The sequence below is a fragment of the Convolutriloba macropyga genome, chromosome 8 (assembly GCF_964194025.1).
Source record: "Convolutriloba macropyga chromosome 8, txConMacr16.3, whole genome shotgun sequence".
Lineage (NCBI taxonomy): Eukaryota > Metazoa > Xenacoelomorpha > Acoela > Convolutidae > Convolutriloba > Convolutriloba macropyga.
The window spans coordinates 61522344-61541415 of NC_134475.1; positions in this window are offsets into that span (position 1 = coordinate 61522344).

The window sequence follows — 19072 nt, forward strand, 5'->3', positions numbered from 1 at the left end:
ATATCAAGTCCCACGGGCCGCTGAGGCATGGCCATGGCCATTAAGTATGTTAAAACAAACAGGTAATAGCGACTGCTAATTTGCTGTCGGATTATTGAACGAACATTTCAAAGTACATTGGGTATAATGGCATTGGGTACATTTTATTTGGGACTATTTTGTCTGGGACTGTTTTGTCTGGTTTCTTGGGACTGTTTTGTCTGGGACTGTTTTGTCTGGGAATATTTTGCAATTTGGGACTGTTTTGTCTGGGACTGTTTTGTCTGGGACTGTTTTGTCTGGACACGGTTGCAATCGCTTTCAGGACGAAAAGTTTTTATAGTTTCAGTCAAATATTTTCGATGTCCGAATTAGTTAAAGTGAAAGAAAATTTTATTTTCAGTCATATAAAAACTTCTGCTAAAACATGGAACTTAAAATGAAATTGCGATATAATAAATTTCAACATGATTTCAATGAGCATATTTGGTGTTTCATGCCAGCGTGATTTATTTGAAAAAAAATTCAATTTGATCATTTTTGCCAACATTTGCTTCCATTTGTTATAAAATATTTGAAGAATTAAAGCCCTAGAATTAAAGAACAACCAAGTCGCCATTTTTGTGTTCAGGCATTTTTGTCCGTGATAGAATGATCAACTAAAAAAGTAGTAGGAGTCAATATTTTTTCGAGAAAGGAAAATATGAGGATCCCGATGGAGTACTAAAAGTATAGAGCCTGTTTACTCCGTTAATAAAGTTGTCGTGGCTTTCTTTTTAAAACAATTGGGAGATGGTTATAATGAAATTAGGTGTTAATCAGCGAATAATCTTTATAACCCTCAATTCGTATTCCGAGGGCCTTTTATGGAAATATTTACCAATAGAGACCTCCTTCGTTTCTGCTTAACATCTCTCTCATTGGCATAATGCGTGAAGCAGTGAATTTCATTTAGCATATATAATCGCTGACAAAAAACTTTAGCAAAATACAAATTATTTTAAAAACTGGAAAAATAAATATTTCAAAAAAATTTGTAAAAATTTTAATTCTGCTTAAACTGAGCTTTTTTCCAGGAATTCAGAGGCTGAAATGCTAGTCAAAGAGATAACAGTTTTGATTTGCACTTTCGCTTTGCTTCAAGCCGACGTTTTGTATCGCCGAAACCCACATCTTCACGAACGACAGTCGGAGGGCCAACTTGAGGCACGACACTTCAATGAACGGACCCATTACTTTCGACGACAACACATGTGCAATTCGACACCCCCCAGTTTTAGTTGCGTAGTTGACGACGTTTGCGCTCCTGGTGAACGAGAATGCAGAATAGCATTAGTTGGGTGGTAAAACTAGAATAAATGAGATTGTAACTTGCATTTAATATTTGTGATCTTTTCCGTTTCCACCCTCCAGCTTTACGGGTGCATATTATTTGCACCCCACCCCGAACCACGTGCTATATGCAATGATTTGCTATGTAATTTAAAATTACGTAACGGGGGGTTTATTACCAACGGGGGGGGGATCAGTTGGAAAAGACTCACCCTTTGTCGATAAATATTTTTGGATTTTTTCCGTTTGTGCCCCCCAGTACGTTTTGCTCCCCCCAGTAACATGTTGCTCCCCCCGAGTACGTTTTGCTCCCCCCAGTAACATGTTGCTCCCCCCGAGCACGTGTCATTAAAAGGTAAATCATTATGTTAAAATATGGCACCTGCGTCTGGGAGGTGCAAATAATATGCACCCCCTAAGTTGGGGGGGGGGGGGCACAAACGGAAAAGATCCATATTTTTTACAGTTCCAATACACTTCTATCTCGTAACTGTTGTTTTCCGTTAAAAGAGTATTCAAACGACATTGATATATGTAATTGTGGTTTGTTGGTAGAAACATCACGTGATTCACACAAAAAACATATAATATTACACAGTTTTCCGCGGGAAAAATTTCAAACGTGTTTAAATGTTTACACGATTTTTAGATTAAAATTACACATTTTATCGGGCTTAATGTCACTATTTGCCCTGCTACTAATTCTAGTCAATCAGTATTCGATTATTTTGCAAGCATTTGTAGATTCAATTGGAAAAAAAACTGTAAATTTTTATCTGCAATATTTTTTAGTGAATAGCTCTAAATAGTTGCCTTGCCTATCAATTAATTGCAAAAATTTATATCGGATTTACAGCATTTGCAGAAGAGTAACCTAATTTTTATTTTATTGGCAACATATAACGGTACAACTTCTCACAGCACGACAGAAATTCAAAAAATTTAAAGCGCGGTTTTTTTTTAAATCCAGGTGATATCAAAAACTAAAACAGTTCTATTCACTGATGAAGATGACGATTCAATTAGAAGAATCCTTGAAATTAAGAGAAACGTTATGAGCTATTTCAACAAACTTGTAGCACATAAATACTCTTCCAAGGAGAGGGAGATAATGCGCTGATCAAAATGCAAAAACAGTATACAGCTCCCATTTTGCTAATAATCAATCTCCTGACGTTGAGATATTATTGCTCAGATGTTCCATTCACTGATTATTCCTGTCAAGCTTTCCGCTGATATTAAACAATTGTTCATGCAGGTTAAAGTTGCTCCTGAAGTCAGAAAATTCTTACGCTTTCTTTGGAACAATGATGGTGGTATTGAAACTTAAGATTAGACAAGTCACATTTTTGGAGCCACAGACTCACCATTTATTGCCTCACATGCTTTGTGAAAAATTGCTCGTGACAACAAAGAACAGTTTCCAGATGCTCTCAAATATGTACAACGCACTATTTAAAAGGACTCTATGTTTCCACAAATTCACTCGAAGGTGCTCAAAAAATACTGCAAGAAATGAGAAAAGTTCTCTCTAAAGGACGTTTTAACCTAACCAAATGCAATTCAAGCTGTCCTGTATCTCTAAGTTCATTGGAACCTAAAATGAGATTGCACCCAGAAAACGCTCTCCCTCAGAACCAAAAGGTACTTGATTTAACATGGGACGCAGCATTGGATTGCAATGTCATTCAAAGTAAACTCGAGGAACTGACGAAACTCGAGAATATAGTGTTGAGAAAATAGCATCAACATCTAGAGGGTTTTCAGGACCGTCATTCTTGAGCCAAAAAGATCTGAGTGGCCAAAAAACAAGAAATTTTTCGTGCCTTACAAGTAAAAATTGTTTCGTTTTCTTCGGTAAACTCAACTGTACCAAACATTTTTGACAAGACAAGATTTAGCAAATGGAATAAAATAATAAGTCTTTATCTTTTTTGCGGACAAATGTAGGAATCGCAACGCAGAAATGAAGTTAGCTTAATACGCAAGAGTTTATTTGCACGTTATTTTCAATTTTCAAAGGAAAGATTTTAACCCCGAATACATGTTGTTCAAAAAAGAATTGAGGTTTTTAGTGCTAGCTGGTTGAAAGCACTATCATTTTTCCTAGACGAAAATAACCAACTAAGAGCACTTGGTCGCTTGACATAAGTAACTCTTCTGATGACCGATCGTAATCCCATAATACTTGACGGTAACAATGCTTCAGTTAAGCTGCTTGTACAACACACACACGAAACTAATTGTCATTGTGGTCCCGTTCAGACTCGAAACACTCTCATGGAATACTATTGGATACTTCGCCGTAGAGCAGTTGTTAAACAGACTATATGCCATTGTTTGCCAAGTCGTCGAATGCTTCAGGATGTTAGTACCCCCCAGATGGCTGGTTTACCAGCGGAAAGACTACCCAAGAAAAATCAGTTTGTCTTTGAAACAAATGCTCTCAATTTCATAGGACCTCTTCTTGTTATAAACAATAACAAGTTATCTAGCCGGTAATTTTTGCTCTTCACCTATCTTGTTGTTAGAACAGTACATCTTTAAGTTTCAAATGATCTCACAACAGACTCTACAATCAACTGCATCAGAAGTTTTATTAGCCGCAGAGGAAAACCCAACAAATTCGTGTCAGATTGCGGCAAGACATTTGTTGGTCCAAACAACGCGCTACAATCGAGCATCGGAGAACTGAATGAATCAATTTATTTGCAGCTAAGCTACAGTTAAGTAATGTTGAGATAGATGGGAGATTTAATCCCCCAGCTGCTCCCAGTTTTGGTGGAATTTGGGAGAAATTGGTACAAATTTTTCAGCTATCACGTTACAAGGCCATTGATTCGATAACTTGAACTGACAAAATTCTGAGTACAGTTTCTTGCAAAATGGAAGCAAGCTTGAACTCCAGGCCTCTCATAATTGTTCCATATGATATAAATAACCCCTTATCACTGATTCCAAATAATTTTGTCCTAGGACGTTCATCCCCTAACCTGTCTCCTTTTGTCTTCCATGGTAAAGAGAAGACTCTTTGAAAAGGTTGGTGTTCATCACAACAAATTGTAACTAACTTTTGGAATTGTTTCCTGTGGGAATATTTACTAACCCAACAAATACGTGGTAAATGGCATAAGATGTCACAAAAATTACAGGTTGACGACACGGTATTGATTCTAAAAGACTTCACCCCCGTGGCCTCTGGTGTTCGGCGAGAATCATTCAACTTCTCCCTGGCACAGACGGTATCGTGCGATCAGTTAAACTGAAGAGGTCATTCGGAGAACGCATTAGACCCGTTATGAAGCTGAGCAAAGTTTTCGCCGAATCAAACCCAACTTTCGGCATAAAAAAACAGTCTCTCCAAAGACATGATATTTAGGGATAACCATTTGCCCTTCTAAACAAAAGGTCTCGTTTTTTTGCTGAGTCTAACCTGGCTCATCCCTTTAAAACACCTCTCCTTGTCGTTGCTCATAATTGGGTGGCTTCTGATCAACACTTTACTCCGTCCTTTGCTCCGGATTGTTGTTTACAAATCAGTAGACCGATTTATCCCGTCTTTAATTTTCATTGATTTTCCCTTTTCAGCAGCCCCTTTTAATTTGTTATTGATCTTATTTTTTCACAGGTCTAATATCCACCTCTTTTGCTTTTCTTTGACAATTGAGGTGTTTTGGTTAGCATTTTTGATTACAGATTTAGTTGGCTTGTTTTTACTAACTGCCGGATTAAATTTGTACCCTTATATTTCATTGCAATCAATTTCTTTTTTCTTTCTTTGCTCAACTTTATGGATGATTCAACCCGCTGCGATCTGACAATTTTTTTCTTTCTTTGCAATCTTGCAAATGGAGCCGGCGATGTCACGGACACTGTGACTCCTCGTCAACAAAAGCGCGTTATCATAACAATCATAATCACCAAGTTGGACGGAAGTAGCTGACTTCCAAACAAACTCTAGCAGCAAAATCAAGCGAAACAAAACAAAACTGAATTACATTATTAATCAAAACGGTTCCGAAGTCATAAGATCTAATTAGCCACCTCCATCTCTTATTCAACAACAATTCCTGCAACATACGGAGCTTCTTTTTACTGTATTTTCACGACAGTGAAAAACAAACGCGATGCATCTTGGCAAAAACTGAAAGCATGAATTTGTCACTAATATCTGAATAAAGTACTGGGAGTGGATTGGTAAGACTATGACCCGTCTTATCAAGAGAGCCCGAGTTCAATTTTTGTGCAATACGTCACGTTTTTGTTTTTGAGCGATCTTGATATATGAAAGAAATGGCTGATCTGATAGTCTGCAAAATTTAACAGAAAAAAACGTTTGTTTAAAACGGTGCTTAGACTTTCTCTTAAACCAAAAGAGTTATGATCCGCCTTCAGTTAGATGAGAAAACATAAAAAGGGAGCAACGGCAAAGATAAAAGCTGGCATTTTTGAAATCGATTTTCCCCAAAAAAATGTCTGACGTCGCTAGAAGTCTGCGCATCCGGTTAAAACGTCCATCCTTTTAAAAGCATCCATACTTTTTTGGAAGTTTTATGAACAAAGGCTACAACCAACTACAACCTGATAATTGTTAAAAAACGCAATAATCTACTCATATTTGTTTTAAACCTTAGGTTAGTTCCAGATTTAGATCTGCACTTTATTGTGCTTATCATTTTGCTACTTGACACAGAAAGAAGGCGAAGGACAATAGCAGGCTAAATTTGCACAACTGAAAGTCGAACCAAAAAAGTAAGAGAGTGATTTTCTTTAAGTCTAACTGATATAATGGATATTTGGTCTTTTCATATATTTATTATAATGGGCTGCAAAGATCACAAAATAACGTATGGGAATTAAATGTGGAAACAAATACAAATTACAAACGTGCTTTATGATATAAGTTTTTATATTATTTTACTGCATTATAAAATCAGCATTACCCTGTATCACAATACCCAAAGTTATTGTCATTCAAAGCAAAATTTGGTTAGGCTTGACCTCGTCCTTTAACAAAAAAAAGTTTTTCCTGTTATCAACTTTTAAGTTCTCAATACCTATTTGCTGTAGTTAAAATTTTCTTTCCATATTATGCGGAAAACATAACATGATGAATTCGGTTACCGTTTTCGCCACGTAATGATGCAAAAATTGTTAGACGGCTATACTTCACTTTTTGAAAAGCAATCATAATAAGGAAGGAGGAATTTTTAATAAATGAAACTCTCATTTCCTAACTTTTTCCCAACCTTTTGTTTAAAAAACTCTGTCATTAAAGCATCGCTAATTAGCGCTGAAAGTTAACTGGCCCCTCCAAATGAGACTGCTTTTAAAACAAGTTCCAGTAAAAACACAAAAAAACTTAAGATTAAAAATTTACTTTTTAATGATCGTCACACTTTAAACTTGAAGCTAATTTTTATTTCTGACGTGAGAAAAAAACTAGGACGTTTTATATCGTCCCAAACGGCATTTTAATCTTTAGGAACGTCAAAGACAGTTTTACTTCACAAATTTAAAAAAAAATGTAATTGCTCACTTGTTTTATATAACTTTTGACCGTCAGGCAAAAAAAAAAAATGGTTGTTTCTCGGTCAACACCAGAATTAGATATCTAAGAAGAAAATGAACTCATTTCCGAAGCGCACTTTTTCCAAAAAAAATTTCTATATTATGGAATCAATTTTTGTTGAATTAATTTTCTAGTTGCTATCTTTTTCTAATTGTTTGATGAGTTGAAATGGCTGAGCAAATAGCACATCAACTGGTTACTCTGAGTGGTTGCATTTCGTGGATCAACAGAGTTGCTGCTTTGCAGATCAATCATTTTTTAACTCCTAAAATTGGACTTTAATTTGGATACAGCTTATGATTATAATAAGGATCATAAGCTGTATTCCCAAAAGTAAAATTATAAAAAAACCAAATAATCCAGCAACAATGAATACGGTGAATACTAAAATTAATATCATTCTCAATAGAGAAGAGAATCATTTAAATACACATGATTCATATCTAGAGATAGAGTTTGTTGTATCAGATATTGCTGGTGGTGTATTTGCTAATAATGCCAATATCAGATTAGTTAATTATATTATGATGGCTTTATTTAGGTCATTCAAGCTTGAAACTAGTGGTAGTAGGACTTTTGAATAGACAGATAATTGTCATCCTATCTATCCTGTGAACGACTTAGAACAGATTATACATGGGTTAGGATTTAAACTAATATTAAAATAAAAAATAATGATAGAGCTCTATTTAGAGTTAATGCTGGTGCTGATGCAGTAGCTAATGATAGTAATATAGATATTAGAGATATATGGTGTGTACCTAGTATTGATCCTAGTAATAAAAATAGAATTATTGTACAGAAAGGATTAAATAAACAGAAAAAAAATGATTTTCGTTATTATGAAAGAAAAAATTTTATAAGAATGTACCCAATGCTACTAACTTCTTATTTGATCTTGGTATGAAAAGTGGTATGGAAAGACCACAATATATAAGAATTGGTTGTAGAAATAATAATGTTAATGAACAAACTCATTATGCAAGCTCATTTGCTATAATGAATTTTTTTGAATGTTATTGTAATATTAGTAGTGAGTTTTATCCCGAGGATAGAATAAATAATAATTATGGTACTAATAATTGTAAGGAGGCTTTTAAACAGATTGTTAATTTTAATAAATATTAAAATGGATTGCCTCATAATATTAAACCATATTTAAACCATAGAACATTGAAAAGTAGTTAGAGAATATATGTATTTGATACTAGATATCAAAATGATCATATAGGTCCACAAATAACACAATATAATTTTAAATTCAATGCTGCAGTTGCAGATGTTATATGTCATGCATTAGCATTAACTAGAAGGCTTATTAGTTTTAATAGTGATGGTAATAATATGGTTGATATAATCTCGTAGTTATAGTTATAGTCAATGTTATAGTCAAGGTTATAGTCATTATCTTAGTCAAACTATTTCCTATTAGTCCTAACAAAAACTTTAGCATAATTAATTTATAATTTAATTTTATTCTCTAGTGAAAAGTCTCTAGCTTCAAGCTTGCTCTTAGGCTTAGGCTCAGACTTACTCTTAGATGTTGGCGTTATAACAAAGGGAGTATTTTTATAACTTCCATTATTTTTTGTATATAGAAATATGAGTAACATTAATGAGTTTAAAACCAATTCATATTGTGTGGAAGGTAGACATTATAGTGGCACTAATAACATAAGAGGTTTTCTTTTTTCAAAAGGTACTAAGATGTTAACGGGTAATTGTGTTAAGTGTAAAAGAAATAAGTCAATGGCCGTTAGTGATGCAAAAATAGAAGCTTAGGGATTGAAAGATTTCTTTAAGAAGAATGGTAAAGCAACAGTTAACCTGTTAACAGTTAAGTTGCTAATAATCCAGAAAGAGCATTAGAAACAGCAAGTGAAATAGGGAAGTGCAGCTGCAAATAGAAATTCTTGAGCTGTTTTATTGGCTACACCCGACTTAATTAAATTTGCAACTACTGGTGAAGGTATAAGAGTTGTCCAGAAAGGTAAAGGGTTATGTTTAGGTACTAAGAGGATGAATTAGTTTGATTCTAGATTGGTATAACTACTTCGTAGATCTAGCTCTAATCTTATCTATATACATTATTACTAATGTTATTTTTACTAATTATATTATTATAACTAAATACTAATAGCTTCAGTTTGAAAAAATACTTAATTTAATTTTCTTATTCTTCTTATATTATTCATATATCTTAACTAAATCATTATACTCATCATTATCTTTTTAATTGATTTGGTATATAGTTTATTAAACTTGTCACTTAACTGTTTACTTAAAAAATTCATTTGTGAATACTTTATAATTTTATTTCTTAGTTAAGTATTAAATGTTTTTGATAATGAACCACAAACAAATGCTGTAGCAAAAGCTGTTGATATAGAATAAGGTAATCCCATACATGCTAATGCAAATGATGTTGATGTTGCAGTTGTTGCTATTGATGATAATAGTATTTCTGTTATCTCAGCTATGTTAATATAATTTTTAAATCTAATTAACTTCTTTTTATAGTTATTAGTTTCAGTTTCATAATAATTTCTAAAATCTTTTATAATGTTAATATTTTTCTTAAGTTTGTTATTAGAAAGGACTCTATCATTGATGTACTGTTCTGAGAAGGAGATGATATTGGGGTAAAGTAAAGGTACACTGGTTTTAGTTTCTTCCATTTTAATTAATATGAAAATTTTGCTTTAGTCATAGTCATTGTAAATGTCATAGCCATAATTATAGTCATTGGAATAACTATATAGTAAAATAACTCTCAATCTCTTTCATTATATCTCCATGATCAAAATCATAAAGCATCTCAGGTCTTGCTTGTTCTTTGTTGTCTACTATTTTACTTTCTAATAAAGTTGCTAGTATATATTGTACTATTGTCTCTTTATTCTTTATAAACACTCCATCAACAGCAGATTTAGTCTTTTTATTAACTTCTTTAAATTCCCTTAGACCCGTACTGAACATGTCACCTAGGTGAAAGTTAGTAATATTCGGATTAAATTTCTTATTATCAAATTTTTGATTTAATAGATTATACTTAGAGAAGGTATCACTGGCAACTTTATTACAAAAGTTAACAGTGTTTGTAACTTCATTTGTTGATTTATTAAACTCATTAATTACTTCCTCATTAACTTGTATTTTTCTTAGTTGTAATGTTTTAGTTGTGACTTTATCAAAATCACTTTTTCCTAGTTCAGTTATATTTTTATTTAAATTTAAATTTTATTAGAAGAGGATAATAAGTTATTGTCACAATATTCTCTATTAACAATATCTTTTTCATCTATAGGGGGTGCACATTTGTAATTTTGTAGGTATCTTTGCTGTCAACAATATCATTATCTTCTAGGAATAACCAAGCGATCCTTACTTAGTGTTAAGTTGTTTGTTGATGCTGATTGATGTTTCGCTGGTTAAATCTATTTCTTTTCATCTTTGCTTTTGTTTACTGTAAGAAACTATCTACTTTGTAGCTTACCGGAGGTCTATTTTTAATGATTCCAAAACCTTACTATTAGATTCAAAATCGAACTCGGATTTGAATAATTCTTGGTCATAGTATCGACCTTCCATTATTTCACTATTAATATCTTCTATTTTATATGTTGGTGTTTGGGTTTTTAGAAATTCATTAACCCTAAATAAATCTCTATTCCAGTTAAAAGTATATCCTTTAGAGAAGATGTTACGTTTGTCAGCATTCCTGACATAATCACTGACTTTAAGTTTTGGTTTAATCTTTGTAGAAGTAGATATAATATATCTAACTTTATCAGGATTATTTGAAGCATCAACGAGTGTCATTTTAATAGTAAAGTGAAAATTATTGTCATAGGTTATTACAGCATCATTTAAAATATCCCCCCTATTACCATCGCCATTGATGAACATTGGTTTATCAATTATGTTTAATAATGTTCTGTTAGATCTCTAAATGAACACAGCCTTTAAATTACTATAAGTAGAATATAATTCGGTTTCATATTCCTAATTAAAGATTTAAAAGTTTCATTGTAAAACTCACTACCTCCATCTACCCAACACATTTTTGGTTTTTGTTCTTCTGATAAAATAGTTTTAAAACCATTAGTTAACTATAGATGTAGTTACTCACTACCTCTATCTACCCATAACTTTTTTGGTTCTCGTTCTTCTGATAAGATTGTTTTAAAATCATTAGTTATAGATAAACCAAATTTATTCTTCAATGGAATAGCGCACGCATATTTTGTGAGGATATCTATAACAGTTAAAATAAACTTAGAATTATTATTGTATTTACTTAGAGATGACTTATCAATTAAATCAACTGACTATGATCATTGCTATATAATGATAATATTTTTTCTCTTCTAAATTTTGTTATTTGAGGATTGAATACTTCTTTAGAAAGGAGTTGTTGTTTAGTTTAGATTGTGCCTTGCTGTTTCATTATGGACGTAGTCACAGCTTTGCTCATTAACCATAATTAAAAACAAAATTGTCTAGTTGTTTTTTTATTAATAATATTCATTGATAATAGTTGTTTAGATATACTTAACATTTCATCATATAATCCATCATGACCAGCTCTTGTTTCTAGTATAAGTAATTCTAATTTGCCCCTTGTTCATAATCAATAGTTTCACTTCGTTGTTTTTCATCTTCACTGGAGGTCGGCATTGATATAACCTGAGAAGTGGGATCTCCAATACTAGCCAACATTCTTCTTATAAGTTTTGATCTAACACTTTTAGTATCTCCTCTTTGTTTATAACCAATATCCTTTAGAAATAGTTTTATTTTGTTTTCATCTCATTTTATATCTCTTTCGGTTACATCTTTACTAGTAAAAAACAAAGCAAAAACCTTAGAAAAATCATAGATTTTAATTTTCATTTTTATACCATCAGGTACTAGAGATACATCTATGCCAATTCTTTTAAATTAGTTTGAATTTGGATAAGCTGATTTTAATTCGAATTGTTTGTTTGTTTGTTTACCAGTTTCTAACAAAATATCAATCATATCAATGTCTACAGCAAATGTTTTGCCTCTATCTTCTTTTAATGTTGCAGGAGGATCAGGTGTGGGTGTTAAGAAAGTAGCTCGTTCATCAAGAAAGCTGTTTTGTTGTTGGTGCCCCAGATCTTTTAAAGCAGTAGTATTACTGTCTAATGCGGCTAAAGTTTTGTTTTGAAGAGCTTGCATTGTTTCATTATAGGTCAGCCATGCTTTGCCATTATTATTTAAGGTTTTAGTTAAAGGATTAACCAACACTTCTATTTTACCATAATATTCTTGGTGTCTTTATTTATCTTCTAATCTATTTCTTCTGTTTTGTTTTTCTAGACTGCTTAATTCTTTAAGATTATCTAGCTTAGCCATTTTCTATTTGTTAAGATAAAAATTAATTTAAATCAGAAACTGCTTGATAAACCAAGAGCGGAGCTCGTTCACAGATCATTATGTAGTTTAATAGCAGCTTCAATTAACTTTCTATCATCATTAATGCTTAGTTCTAGAATATTATTAGCTAGTTGGTCTTTATCTAAATCTAATGATCTAGCATTAATTTTATTTGCTAGATCTCTTTTGAATAGATATAGATTCTCACCATGAGGATAGTTTTTGATATTATATACATAAAATCTTTTATCATCAAATGTGTTGAGACTAATCTTACTTGTTTTTGTTGTTGTCAGGTTATCAACAACTTTTTGTATTCAACGTTCATCTACAGTTCTCTATGTGTTATACTTTAATGCATTATAATACTCTCCATGTTTAGCATTGTTACAATTCTTTATTTTTTTCTCTTTAGTTTTGTTTGGGTAATCTTTAAAGCTATATGTCTTTGGTGACAGGTCAGGGCTACAAACTCTTCTATTGTTCTACTTCCCAATTCATGTTTGAATTTACCTGGAACTTTTTTATTAGTTCTGATTGGTGGTTCGAGAATACTTAAGTCCATATGTTCATCGTCGACATTACTTTCAGTAAAACTTAATACGAAACTATCAATATCCATATAATTGAGTTGTAAGTTTTTGAGAGATTGTTGAAGAATATTATAGAATACATCCTACATATGTAATTTACTTAATTCTAACATAGTAACACCTACATATAATAGGGAATCATACTCTATTTGTTTTTCTGTATATTCATTTTGCGTAGAATCCATATATATAGTTGTATTCTTAAATGTTGGTTTTCTTATACTTTTTTCATTATCTTCTTTTCATCGCGTAAGAACTTACTCTGAAGGAAATGTAGAGGATTCATGTACCTTTTTCCATATAGTGAGTTGTTCATTAATTTCCTTACATCCTTGTCCGCTTCAGTTTTAGCTGTTGCTCTTTGATTAGTATTGTTTTGAATATTGTCCCTACATATGCAATCTTGTTTAACTTTAATTACTCTACGAATTTCAGTTACTTTTAAACCCATCTTAACACAAAAATTGAACATCCTGTAATGAACCACATATTTTGTTCTGTTGTTTTGATGTAAGATTAATTTCTCTGTTCTCGCTCTACATTTCTCTCTTTCTCTATAGCGTAATTCATTATCATTTATCTTTCTTTTATTGGGCTTTAACGCTAGTTGCTCTGTTCTATCTTTACAACCATTAGTATAATTAACATCACAAACTATATACTAACCATAATCACTATCATCTGGAGTATTTATTATAGTATCGAGGAACCCATTTCGTGCATCTTGAGATATGTCAAACTACTCGAAATCCTTACAGGGTATTTTTTGCATCATTGCACGGCCAAATAGGTTGTTTGCATCTATATACCAAAACGTCTTGTTATTTTCACTGCTGCTGACCAATCGGGTTCCCCAGTTAACGAATCTATCACCCATGATTCCACATGTAACACCTCTCTTTGGTTCAACAAAATCATCTAGCATTTGTTTATCTTGTAATGTATCTAATGTAACACCACTTGACATTAACCAACAATGAAAACTATAACTTGGGAGACTACACATTGTAGAGGGTTGAGACCGAATTCTTTCATACTTAATTTATTATATTCTTTCATACAGTAGTCTAATGTTTCCACATCATTCTGTAAATACTCTATAATTAGATCCTTACCATCTTTATGACTGTTGTCTTTTTTGAAGATATTGACTTCTTCTTCTGTTGGTAATTTATTAGATAGCGAGGATTTGAAGACTTCTATATTTAGATTTCTATAAATTCTTGGTATCAGTCTAAGCCATAGTGTTCTTATGGATACAATGTTTTAGTTTTACAATGATATATTTTTGCCATTTGATCTAGTTGTAAGTTCTAACTGTCTAAGAATTTAAGACAACCACTACTTAACATCATAGACTTAACAGCAGCAAGTGGTGTGTAGTCTACTTTTCTTTTATCTTTATTCTGTTTAAAGAGTTCACTATATAGTAGATTGCAATCATAACCAGAGCCATTGTGGAATAATACAGGAATGAAGTTTTGTTTATTGTACTTCAGATTACACATTTTATATGCCGGTCCTCTATATCTCCCAGTTTCAGGACAAAGATCTCTTGCTTTATTAATACATTTTTAACCTAATATATGACAAGTGTTATTGGTTTCATGATATAGTTTATGTTCTTCATTAAATATCATTTGTTTGTTGAGCTTGAAATTATTCTCTGTTTTTATTTCTAATAGATCGCTAGCAAATCTTTCGATACAATCCATGCCAAAGTAATATTTGAAATTACTTTGCCAGATGTAACCCAAACTCATTGGCATGTGTTCAGCTATTACATATTTATGGGTCTTAGTTGTGACATCGACAACACATTTTTTTTATATCAGCGGTTATAATATTTTTTTTATTCTGACGTTTATGTTTATTTATAAAAGTAATTTTCTTCTTCCTAGGACAAACAATCTCTGGTTTGAAGAAATGGCTACATTCGTGTTTATCGTATTTAAATTGAGAGTTAAACCAATATGTGCATCTATCACAGTAATAAGAATTATTGTTCATTTTATTTGGTCGATCTAACAAGGGTTCTATGTTTTTAATTATAACACAAGAGTTCCCCCAATTTAGTTTTCTTACATCTTTTCTGTCTTTATCAAAATCATCCATTAGTTTAAACAATTCTTCTCTACCATCACCACAAGGTGTGTATATCCATATATTAATATTGTACAATTTTTGTTTTCTTATTATATGCAAAGTCATCTTCATATTATTGTCTTGGTTCAATTGGATTTTTACATATTGATTCTCACGTGTTGCTTGGTCTATAGCGGGATGTAGCCAAACAGTAATATTTAGTTGTGAGCAGTTATATTTGTAATTAAATATTTTTAATATTGATTCAGAGTTTTTGAGACCGGGGGTAAATCTATATAACTACCAATAGATGTTTTGGCCGGTTCAATATTTGCCTGAATGCTTCTAATTCCAAGAAACTCAAAGTCAGAGCCATAACCTTCCCATATTTCCTTTTCAAACTCTAACCATTGTTCGAATTCACCATATTCAAATATTGCATTCTTAATAATATAGTCAATGTTGAAGAATATATTAGTAGTTTTAACTTCTTATTTGGTTCTCTTCTTGTACTCACACTCAGCTTTGATCTCATATTTAAAACTCTTAACTTTTCTAAGTTGGTGACCGGATTTAATTTCCTCTAAAGAGTTATTAATAGCTTCATCTAAATCTTCAATATAATTCCCACCTTATCAGCAATATAAAAATCTCTCATGTTCTGGCTAGAGTTTATGTCAAAGCATTCTGTGTTTTCTAGATACTTGCGATTATGACTACATAAGTGAGTAGTTAGAGCTGTTTTAATTCTAAATTTTTCGTATATAGATTCTTCAGATATAGATATAAAGATACCAAAGATAGATTCGAGGAATATGTCGAAAAATTTAACATAGAAGTTTAGAGTTAAGATGATTTTTTATGTTTGTTAAAGTTAATTTCATAATTATAGGATCAGTTTCAATTATTTGTTTATATATGATACAAAAATATAGTGAAATTGGAGTAGTGGATAAAGCAGGGATTCCAGTTACCAGAACAATTTTGTCCATTTCGACATATGCGGTTAGCGTATGGAGAAATGGACCAAATTGGCTGGTGGCTGGAATCCCTGTTTTATCCACTACTAACGTGAGAAAGATGCTTAGTGGAGCACTGGTAAATGCGAGAAATATAAAAAATTGTTTTTTACCTCGAAAACAAACGCTAACCGGTACATTTTGCTTCAGAAAATTTTATAGGTTTTTCGAATTTTTTTAGTTTAATACTGATATGGCGGTGCCAAAAAAGGAATTGGGCACAGTTCAACACGTAAACTTCGAATGTTTGAAGTTGTTTTCAAGGGGCAGCCGTTTAAAAGCAAATCGACGAATTCAGTGTACTATTAAAATCAGGCTTTGCGTTTGTTGCAATGAAATACAAGAACACTGTTTAGCTCAGAGAATCATAGATTATCAACATTAATCTGACCATCTGAGACATTGTTTGTTGATACTATTCAATTCATCGCATAATTGGAGTCGTTTTAATTGATTGTTTTTGTTATATCATTAAAAGTGTTTGGAAAATAAAGATCCTAAGAGTCTTTTTTGGTGCAGTGGAGGTTTCGCTTGACTGAGAGGTAACTTTTCATTTTACTTTTTTTTCTGAATTCGATTGCTACGATAGGAACGCAATAACATCAATAATTTGTCATGAATACCAAATGATTCTGTTTTCCTAAGAGGAACACAACCGAATGACTTCTTGACATCAGATCAAACAGTCAGGCCGTCATTGTTCTACTCATACGTTTCGTGAACTTCCTCTAAGTATTCCAGCAATTGCTTTCCCGGGTCGAGGCTTGGCGGTGAATTTTCGTAAGAAATGGGGTGAAAAAAATAATTTTCACCGCGTATTTCTTACATCTTTTTGCGGTGAATTGCTGTGAATTATTTTTTTTCACCGCGTTCTCAGTATTCTTATACAAAAAAGAATCGTCCCCACACGGGTGCAATCATCTGACCTCCTGCATGCCTTCTACTGCTTAGTCCACTGCGCCAACTTTCACGTACTGCGTAGATATTTCTTCTGAATTTAAATCATATTGAGTAAACGTTGGAAATCATATGCGGTGAATTTTTGTAAGAAATGCAGTGAATTTCGCGGTGAATTTTTGTAAGAAATGCGGTGAATTTTTGTAAGAAATGCAGTGAAATGCGGTGAAATATTTTTTTTCACCGCATTCACCGCAATCACCGCATTTCTTACAAAAATTCACCGCGTTCAACGCATTTCTTACAAAAATTTACCCTAAAACCTCGACCCAGGTTACTATACGTGTTCTCTCTTTTCATGACGCATTAATTGTTGTTCGCGATGGCTTCTTTCCTCTATTCGTGGATGAATAATTCAATGATAGATTTTTCAAAGACTAGAGATAGTTTTGACATTATACGGACGAGACAATAATTTTCAATAGCAGAAATCTTATCAATTTTGAAAATTTTAATTAACAAGTGAAACTTTCTTTAAATTTGGTCACTTTAAACTAATCCTAAGGTTCAGCAATGCTGCTGAGGGAAACTCGCTTCCTTTTACAATGAAAACCATAATTACATAAAAGTGTTGAAAACGTGAAATTCAAATTTTTGGTCTTTACAAAAAATTCATACTTTGATGAACTGAACCTTTTGGCGAGATCAACGAAAATGACTCCCACCTTGTTAATCATTCGCTAATTATCCTATTAAGTTTTCAATGGAAAAAGGTACATTGTGAGTGGAGATCTTTTTATTTTGAAAACCAGTTTGTTTTGCATTCAAAGGATTGTTTTTATTAACGAACTCTACTAACTGAAAGAGAAGAAATAGTGATATGGATATGGGACAAAACTTTTATAAGATTGTCTTGGGTCCTTTTTTTGAATTGGTGTAAATCATGCATGCTTTGCTACTGTGGCCAAAAGATTTTATCTTTTTTACATTCGTTAAAGGTGATCTGTAGTCGGGTAGCAGTAGTGTACCTTCCAGATTCTTTTGCACAATCGATAAAAAAGTCTTGTTCATGAGCTTTTTTTTCAAATTTTATAAAGTTTCAAAAATATTTTGTTTGACAAATGATGGGAATTGAGGGGATTGTAATTTTGATTAATCCTTTTGATGTTCAAAAACGTTCTGGACTTTGAAAATATTAATTACACTAAAAATCTAATTCAATTTTTATTTTATAAGTTTTTCCCCAATTTCACTAATACTGACGCCGTGTTATCTCTGCCAATGTTTTTGAGAGTCAACTTCCATTTATGTTTCATTTTTTGAATATCTTTCTTCTTTAGTTCTAAATTTCCTGTCAGCTAAATTCCTAAATCTTTTTTTATGATAGCAGTTTTTCAATTTTTTGAATTTCAATAAACTTCAATTAAAAAAGGCCCCACTTATATTCAGAGGAGAGGAGTCAATTCCTTCATATGTGTGTGAATGCACCCAGTAGTTAAAAGCATCAACAATTAATTTCTGTAGCAATAGGAAATGTTGTACAAGATGGTTTTATATCGAGATTTGAGAACTTTTGCAAGGTAATCTTTGACAAAAAACAACTACTTCTTCTACTATGGCTTGAATGGAAGCTTTGGTAACGGCACGCCATTGCTTTGATTTTGTGTCACGGAGGTAAAGTTTGGAGCCACACAAAAGCGCGAACCATTTTCCTGATGTATGTAATCACGTCAGAATATGAATCTCCTTTCGTATCGTTTATTCTCGCTATCGACATCTGTATGGTTTTCGACGCTGACAGGTGTGCTCCCCCGATGCAGACGGGTGAAGAGAAAATGACTATTTTGAGTACAGTTACTCTGAAACTATTCAAAACTTTACGTGATTGTAATGTTCAGAAAGCTGCTGAAGAGCGCTTCTCGAGGCGGCATGTTTTTTGCGTTTGAAAGGTGAAAGCCAACTCCCGGCTTTCGTTCGAGAGAAATTCGTCCGATTTGGTTCTTTCTATTATATTATTGACATTTAATTGCTCATGTTATAGTCTAGGGGGACAGAGCTTGTTCGTTCAGTACTGTTTTTGTTGTTTTCAATTTATTTCCCCTCAGATCAGTGGTTGCATATTATTTGCACCTCACAGACGCAGGTGCTATATTTCTGATTAATGATTTGTTGTGCAATGACACGTGCTC